This window comes from Megalobrama amblycephala, linkage group LG9 (assembly GCF_018812025.1).
Source record: "Megalobrama amblycephala isolate DHTTF-2021 linkage group LG9, ASM1881202v1, whole genome shotgun sequence".
In the NCBI taxonomy this organism is placed as follows: Eukaryota; Metazoa; Chordata; class Actinopteri; order Cypriniformes; family Xenocyprididae; genus Megalobrama; species Megalobrama amblycephala.
The window spans coordinates 3590666-3599850 of record NC_063052.1 but is presented as its reverse complement, the minus strand read 5'-3'; positions in this window follow the sequence as shown (position 1 = coordinate 3599850).

The following is a 9185-nucleotide window of genomic DNA, read 5'->3' as shown; positions in this document are numbered from 1 at the left end:
TTTGAAACATGGGATCACGAAGAACGGGACCTTTAAGGTGTCAGTGTTACAGTGTAATTATACATTTAAGTATTGAATAATAATAATTAACTACAGTACATGTACTTACTTTAGGGTTAGGATTAGGATTTGGTTTAGGGTTGGTTGCATGTAATGCATAATTTATAGCTATTACTACAGTAAGTACATGTAACGTGTAACAAGGACACAGTAAACCAAAGTGTTCAGTGTTGGTGAAAGTTACTTTGAAAAGTAATGCATTACAATATTGTGTTACTCCCTTAAAAAGTAACTAATTGCGTTACATAGTTAAAAAAAAAAAATGCATTACGTTACTTTTGTGTTACTCTTTTCATCTGGGTTGGGCTTGTTTTTTTGGGGGGTTTTTATAACAAAAAAGTTCTATTTTTGCCCCAATGTAAAGACCCTTTCACACCAAAATTGAAATAATAAGCCTCAAGCTGAAGGAAATGCACATACACGTGTACGGTAGAGGGCGCAGCTCAAACGAACTTTTCAGCTGTGCTGCCATTCTGGATAACGGGAGAATAGGATGCAGGAGAAAAAAGTTTAACACTTCATCAATAAAAACAAAAAATCTAAAGTTATTTTTGGTAACACTTTATTTTACAGTGCCGTAGTTACACGTTACTACATGTACTTATTATAGTAATAACAGTAAATTATAACCTTAACCCTAACTGTAACTCTATAGTAAGCACATGTAGTTAATTAATAGTACTCAGTACTTATTTGAGTAATTACAATGTAACTAAGGCACTGTAAAATAAAGTGTAACCGTCATTTTTGCTTATTTAACTAAATCATCAATAAAGTGAGATTAAATGCATACAAATATTTGTTTTATTTAACATTTAATTATTGAAGGTTTGTATAGTATTCTGATTTTGCATTTCACTGATTTTATTCATTTTGAAGAACACTGAATCTCTTATTTTTTATTATTATTTTTTGTGTTCAAGAGCAATTAGTAAATGCATGCTCACATTTAGTCCAGAACTACAATATCCTCTGCACTTACGATTTTTTTCAACACTGGGACAAGAGAGCTGTCAGTCAATAAATGGGAAAACAAAGTAACTTGCGTTACTTATTTGAAAAAGTAACTTCAATATTTTGTTGTAAATTTTTAAAAGTAATGCGTTAATTTACTAGTTACTTGGAAAAGTAATCTGATTACATCTGATTAAACAAGTAATCAAGTTACTTGTAATGCATTACCCTCAACACTGAAAGTGTTACTTAAGTATGCTTTAAAAATAATTCTGAGAAAAAGACCCCAGAAATCTTAAATGTGTCCTCATACAGTTTCAGAACCAATCAACTGTACTCAGATTTTCTAAGATACCAAAGTCTGCCATTAAAAGTCAGAGATGTAAAAAAAACAAAAAACAAAAAAACTCCAAGGCCAAATTTTCTGATCTATGCACTATCCACATTAATTCTATAGCTTGATATTCTTTATCTGTGTTCTGTTTCTATAATGACAAAAATCCATCTCTAAGGTAAAGATGATACTTAAATGTAAGTTAGAATTTTTTTTTTTTTGGAATTAATTAGATTAATTAATTCCCCATTCAATATCATTTTTCAATATGTGGAAAAAATGTACCCTGACATTCTCTCAAGTCAAGTGCCGCATGAAAACACACTCACAGATGAATACTCTCAATCACCATCAAGAGAGATATTGCTTATCCTGTGTATTATATTTACAGTTTCCAACCCTGCTCAGATCACTCACTGTAATGTAATGTTTGCAGGGATAGGGAAAATTTGTATGCATTTCATTTTTTCCAGTCCCAAGTGTGCTAAAAATAAGTCAAGCACATTGTGTCAACTCCGAGGTGATTTCGGAGAATGATGTTTTGAGTGGAACCAACTCCATGAGATCTCAGGCTGAATTTCATTGGAGGCGGTGAAGCGTGTAGAAGGATGTTTGAACTGTCTCTCCATAGCCTTTGCATAAGGATTAAATTCACCTCCCTAAATTTATTAATCATATCAGATATGAAATTTACTGTCGTAGAGGTGGGTGTTTGTTTGACGGCTGTAATTCGAGGCCAGTGAGAGAAGGAAGGAGTCAAGTAAAGGTCATACTTTCTCATATGAGATGGCAGGACGTTTGGTCTTTGCATTTGGAGAAGCCCTCTCAAGAGATCCTGCTCTGTTTTCACACCGCGTCTAATCTCTGTCATTCAATATGAGGCGGTGTTCTCTCAGAATGAGAGGCCCGTGCTCTCGTCACAAAAACAGCTCATGCAGGCACATTTCAGTGAGGGTGTCACATTAAAACTTGATAAGGAACATGGTTGGATGGGTCTTACGAGACAAAACCGAATATGGGCTCTCACTACTCTGGTAAAGCTGCTCTGACACTATTTATCCGGCTATGCTTGATGGCACTTATTTGTCTGCTGAGATATGATATGCAGAGGTAAGAAGGTCATGGTTACATCAATGCATTCGCTGTACTTTTACCCTTCCTATGTTGATGTCAGAGAACTATGCTCCCCGTCCTCCCATAGGAATCTCAATATTTCATTTGGCTTCTTGACAGCACTGAGATTAAATGGAGAGCAAGTGGAGACTTTGTGGGACACAAAAGGTGAAAATATCTTAGCGTTTTCTGTGCATACAATGAAAGTCAATGGTGTCCCCCGTTGACTTTCATTGTATGGACAAATAGTTCAAATATTGATCAAATTATCTTCTTTTATGTTCCACAAAAGAAAGAGTCATACAGGTTTGGAACAACATGAGGGTGAGAAAATGATAACAGGTTTTTTGGTAAGTCTTCATCCTCTTAGACTTTTTGCTTAAGGCTTCAGCATTTCTTTCAGAGTTTCAAAAGAGATCAGTGATCAAAATTGCTTAGACGTCTGCAATCAAAAGTCAAATACCATTTTGTAGTCGAGACCAGCTCTTTCAAGTCAAGACCAGAAGAGGTTTGAGTCCTAGTCTAAGGGGGCTATCACATTGGGCTCATTTGCTGCGATCTAAGTGCAAATATTCCCGGTTCCCCCCACAGTGTTGGTCTGCTTTACTAGTTTACTTTATTTCCAGAACAAGTACGCACCGGAGTCCCAGTTGCTTTTACATTTATGCGAATCGTGCCACAGTTCCAGTGCAACTGAACTCAGACCACCTCCTACAGATAGTCTCGGGTTCAGTGCCCCGGTGCTCTCACGGGTCCGCATGACAGCTTTCACATTACCAATTTTTCATGCAAACCGTGCCCCGTTTTGAAATAAACTGCCAGTGAAAGCACCCTGAGTCAATACTCTAAATCAGGGATGGGCAGCTTCGGTCCCGGAGGGTCACAGCCATGCAGAGTTTAGCTCCAACCCTAATATTCTACACTGTAAAAAGTTGGTTTCACTTAAAAAAGTAAGTTACCTGGTTGCCTTAAAATTTTGAGTTCATTGAAATTAAAAATTTGAGTTAATACAATGAAGGCGATTGATTTAATCAACAGAAACTCAGAATATTATGTTTTCTGAACTACATTAATTATCTAAATTGATTTGGCAAAAGAAAAAATGTTGTGATAACAAATCATGAAAATATTTTTTTACAGTGTACTCTAATCTAAATATTCCATGATAAGACCAAGACCGTGAAAACACGTACTTGAGACCAAGTCCAGTCTCGAGTGCTACACACTGGTCAAAGATCTCATTATGAACTCGTACATTTCCCTTTACATTTTTTCCAAGACTAAATTCTGCTACCAGTGGGTTTTTTGTGGGTCTGTTTGTGTAGAAACATCTGAAAGCTGATACTTAAATGAAACATAAATGAGAACTCCATCAAAATTTGAAACGATAAAAAAAATCCTTTGAGATAATGTTACAGGGTCTTTGGCACCGCAGGCAAACCTCAATACTGCATGCATCAACCATAAGCTCCATCTCAGCAAGAGTCCAGTGCCAGTAAATGTACAACTGATTGGGTTTTCTATTACTTTCTATTACCTGATACAGCAGTTTACACACATTATGGCAATTATGAATTACAATCATCCTAGCAAACTACCAGCTACCATGCTTTTATTATAGGACTATCGACCAGTCGTCCTCGGGGAGGGAGTGGACAGTGACATGTAATCAGAAGTTTGATTGATGATTTGTTTAGGGTGTATTGACTGAACGTCAGTCAGTCTGCAACGGACTGTAATTCACGCATTGACATTTGGGCATAAAGCGACACCCTAAAAACCCACCAGACGTCCCCTAAAGCCACGATTCACCAGAAGCCATTTTGGAGCCCGTAATAACACCTTTTACAGCAGAGGAGAGTATTACTGAAAGTTTTTACTGCATTAGAGGCATGATGAGGTGCAGAGTAAGTGTGTTTATAGTGGGTTGGGGGGCTAATGGAGGCCAGCCTCATTTTGTTTACTGTCCATTCTCATCATCGTTTTACAGCTGAAAAAGGCGACCTGGGATATCAAGTGTGAAGAAGATTTTAAGACTAAGGGAGCAGCTGATTGTATGCTTCTCACATCTCTTTACACAGGTGAAACACAGAAGCAAAATTGGGCCGGACTCAGGTCAAGAAGACTCTGACATGAAGGATACTACTCTGTGAGGGCTAATAGGAAAAGGTGTGTAGGTTTTTGAACGTGTAATAGTAAAGACCAAATATGGGATATGCCCAAATGCCCATCTCCGACTTCCTGGGCAATACAGAATCATTGGTAAAATATGCCTTTAGCTATACAGTACATTTTTACAAAACTATATATCTATAAAATTCATTGCATTTTCCTAACTGACACTAGAGGCACCAAAACACCAACAACCTTTATTCCTTTTCACACAAATTCTGATTGCAGAGGCAGTTAATTAAGAAAGACTTTTTTCATAGTTCCTTACACAATATATAACCTCAAAGCACCATTACCAGAGTGCATGGCTTGTAAACTACTATACATTTTGATGTTTGCATCACATAACTAGCTCCGTATGTATGGATTTTCTGATGTAGTAAAACTTGCTTGTTTGCTCACCTGGTACAGAATTGTACTGATAATGCTGAGCAATCAGGTACGACTGGGAAACACGAGTCATGATAAAAACAGACCCAGGAAAAATGTATCAGCGAAAATGTTTTTATCTCACTTTGCTTTTTAACACTATCGGTTAGGTTTAGGGTAGGGTTTAGTGTAGGTGGTACGTTATTTTCAAACATGATAGAGCATTACATTTTTGGCACCACTCACCGGACATTTCATTTCCTGAACTGCTGCAATACGTACAACAACCAATGTAAGAAAACGTTGACAGATTTACGTTCATCTGTTCTGGAAATGCTTTTGGCACCACCTGCCATACAATTTACTTTGAAAGTGTCGTGAAATGTACAAGTAATGTATTATTGTTTTGCAGAAATGTTACCATGGTCATGGTTTGCCACTGAGCCTAGTTTGTGTAAAAAAATATTGCAATGGCAACGCTACTGTTAACTTTCCAGTTGTTTGAATGTCAACAAAGAAATCCCCAAGCAACTAAATCGATATGCAATGCAAGCATTTTTTTTTTTTCTTATAGGAGTAAGGTTATGAACAGAGAGAATAATTTACCATGTTTTACACACTTGTCTCTGTAAATGTTTGTCGAGCCAGTTTTACTTTAATGTAAAGTAATGTGTGAACTTTGACTCACTGATGCATTTTATTTGCTTAAAATTTGCGTGACTGCCGCATTTCTGTGAAATGGTGTTGAAGATTTGCACAAGTTGGATGGTTGATTCCATGTGGCATTTTATTGCTTTTTCCAAGTAGTAAGTTGATAATTCCAGATTTCTGAGTTGAATGGAACGCTGCATCAGTTATCTGTTTAGTTCTGGTGGACTTACTGCGTATTTTCTGCCAGGTTGTGTTGACTCACCAAGTTCCACGCAGGGTCTTAGCATTTTATTAACTGGCTGAGGCTGAGTTGGGGAATGCATGGACTTCTGCATTGACCCGTGGATAAGTTCCAAAGCACGACGTCAGCCCTCTGTCAGGGACGAGGATGAAACCTCAGGAGAGAAGTGACCGATGTAATCACATTGAATCTGCTGCCCAGCATCGTACAGACTAGCAAAACAAAAATCAATCTGTTTCGGCAAGGAAGAGTCGGAGAGAGAACACAGGAAAGAAGGAAAGAAAGAGACCAATACAGAAAAGCGTAAATCTATTCAGCGGTGGGAAATATTGCACAGCATAAGACACAATTGAAGATAAATAAGGCGCAGGGCATGACTTTAAAATAGTGCATTAAAGGAACTCTTCGGGGGATTGAAATCACTGCCTGTGAACCCAATCCTAAAACTAAATTACAGAGGGGGGTAGGCATGATTTCATGGTTCACTACCTAATTTTCCAACACTTTTTTGCTCTCTCCACCATTCAGTTTCTGTTTTCTGTTCCTAAACTCCCTCCGGGACAAACACATTTTAAGATTAAGCGTATGTTAGTTTAGTTTTCTTACAGTAGCTTTCACTTAAGTCAATATTGTAACTACTGTTAACAATAGCGCTTTTTACAGTAACATTTGCAAAGAGACCTTTACTGTAACTATAGGATGATTCAACTTTCTTTCAAGAAACATGAATTTTGACCTCTCAGATGTATAGGGGTCCATAAGCCCAAGTCCAAATTGAAAATCTAATTTGAACATGATGTTTTTTTCCCCCTAAACTTAAAAAGGAATAAACCGAAGCTGACATAAGAGATGTTTTTACTGCACATTATTATTTTTAATGATTTAATTTAAATTGTTAATATTTTATTGACAACTTGACTGTTGGGTAAGGCTTTGCTTTATTTACTGTGCATTCAGTCTGGCATTCATTCTGTTCTCTATGGAATTTTTTCATTCTGCTTTTTTAATTGTTTTCAAGGTAGTTTATATAATTACATTTTTTCAATATGGTGAAAGAATCTGTTAAATTAGAAAATGTTTCACTAGTGTTCTCAGACATTTGTATATAAATGTATTTTAAATATACATAAAAGGATAGGCACATGTCCTGTCTGTCCTCTGGGCAGAGAAAGACAAACAAAGAGGGGAGGAGGAGGATAGTCGTGCCCTGGATGTGGGCATCCTGTTGAACAGCAGTAATGCAGTATGTTTTTCCCCACAGCAGGGGTCAAAGAAAAATAGGAGGGAGTGTGTCTGTCCACAGCCATCAATCTTTAACCCCGAGCACCTCCCACGGCCCAGCGCTGGGCTCTCTCATCCCTCACCCACATCTCCCCAAACACCTCACAATCACTGGAGCGTAGCCACTGAATGCATTTCAACTCAATAACACCTTCAGTGTAAACACACACACTTATAGACACACTGAATCTCAATAGCAGCTTGTGTTTGCGCAGGTTTTTTTTTTGAAAATTACAGTGTATCAATGGTATAAACAGAAAACAGTGATACTCAAATCTTTGGAATTGGTTAAAACACGGATGGCTGATTCTAGCACTGTAGATTGTCAGCTACCATACATGATTTTGTTATATCAGTGAGGTTGAGGGGACAATTGTAACAATAGTTTGGAGAAATTGTAATGTTTAACTCTTTAAAATTTGTAATAAGCTTGTCAGCATACATAAGCATGCTCATCCAATTTTCTTTGGGTAGACAGAGATTACTAGTCATCTTTCTTAAGACTGGTCTGAAATGATATTCAGTTGTCATGATATATAGCATATTTATCAGTATGATGAAGGGTATTTAACTGAGAAAAATCTTATTAATGAATGTATAGTAATTAGTATTTTTTGTAAGGCTGAATTTAATTATCAATAAAGTTCTAGTATATATAAATTGTTTTTGTGATGAGACAATTTTGTACCCAGACATTACTGTAAATCAAACAAAACCTCAAAGTATTTTAGTTAGGGTTAGGATTAGTGTATGTGGGTTAGGGTTAATTAATAGTATTTATAACTAGCTGTATATTGTTTTTTTTGTTTTTTTTTATTGTTTTTTTTTTTTGTTTTTAATATAGTCAGCCAGTTACAAATACTAGCTGTGTATTATTGAAACAGTGTATGGAAAAAGTCCCCATGGGGGACCTTACATTTTTGACATTGTGGGGACAATTTTTTGAAAAATGGAAAACAGCTTATAAATCATACTTGATGTTTTTTGAAAATGTAAAAATGCCTTTTTATTTATTTATTTTAAGGTTTGTGTTTAGGGTTAGGGGATAGAATATACAGTTTGTACAATATAATATTCAATATGTCTAAAGAAAATCCCTATAAAACCCTGCAAAGTGTACATTTTATATTTTTAATATATATTAGAATGTACATTCTAATAGTACATTCTAATATATATGCATTGTAATATATTAGTGTGCATTCTAATATATTCTAATATATATATATATTAGAAGTATGAATGCCGCTGAACACTAATATCATCACTTTTTTGGTTAAAAAAAAGAGAAAAGAAAAAAAGGATTTAAGTGATTTTAAATAGTTTGATTTAGTAGCAATTAGGCTTATTATTATTCCTCACAGTGAAAAGATTAAGCACCACATAAATGGAAAACTAGTCACTAATATTAAAATGTATTATTGCAGTAATAGTATTCCTAGTGTGTTCTTAATTGAGATACAATGAGTTCAAAGACCTCCATAATAGAGGAGTTTAATATACTCGTTGATATTATGATCTAGCCTTATCAATGTAAGTTGATTGTTACTTTTGGTAAATACATAGGCTTGTGTTTCTTATACTCAAAGAATAATAGTTTACTTTTTTATAGAGAGAGAAAAATCAATTGTCTCCTCTGCCCTGGTGGTTTCAGCAGTAATGGTTTGTGCTTTTAAGACTCAGCTCACTGAAATCCTTTATTCAAGTCTGATTGTGTCCACCTGACGGAGTCTGCATGTTCATTTGAAAACCTTATGGAAGATGAATTCAAACTTCCCCCAATGCCTTTCTAATGACTTTCTCCAAGTTTCCCTCAGTAGATGAGTGGCGGAGAGATGAGAGACGGCCTGGTTCAGTCCCCGACTCCTGCAGAGTGAACGTCAGAGTGAGAGAGAGAGAGAGAGTGTGTGTGTGTGTGTGGTTAACCCTCAGATGGGTTAACCCTTTAGTCGAGTAATCACACTGGGCTAATCCTCTCCCAGACGGACTAGCCTTTGCATCACCCTGCAT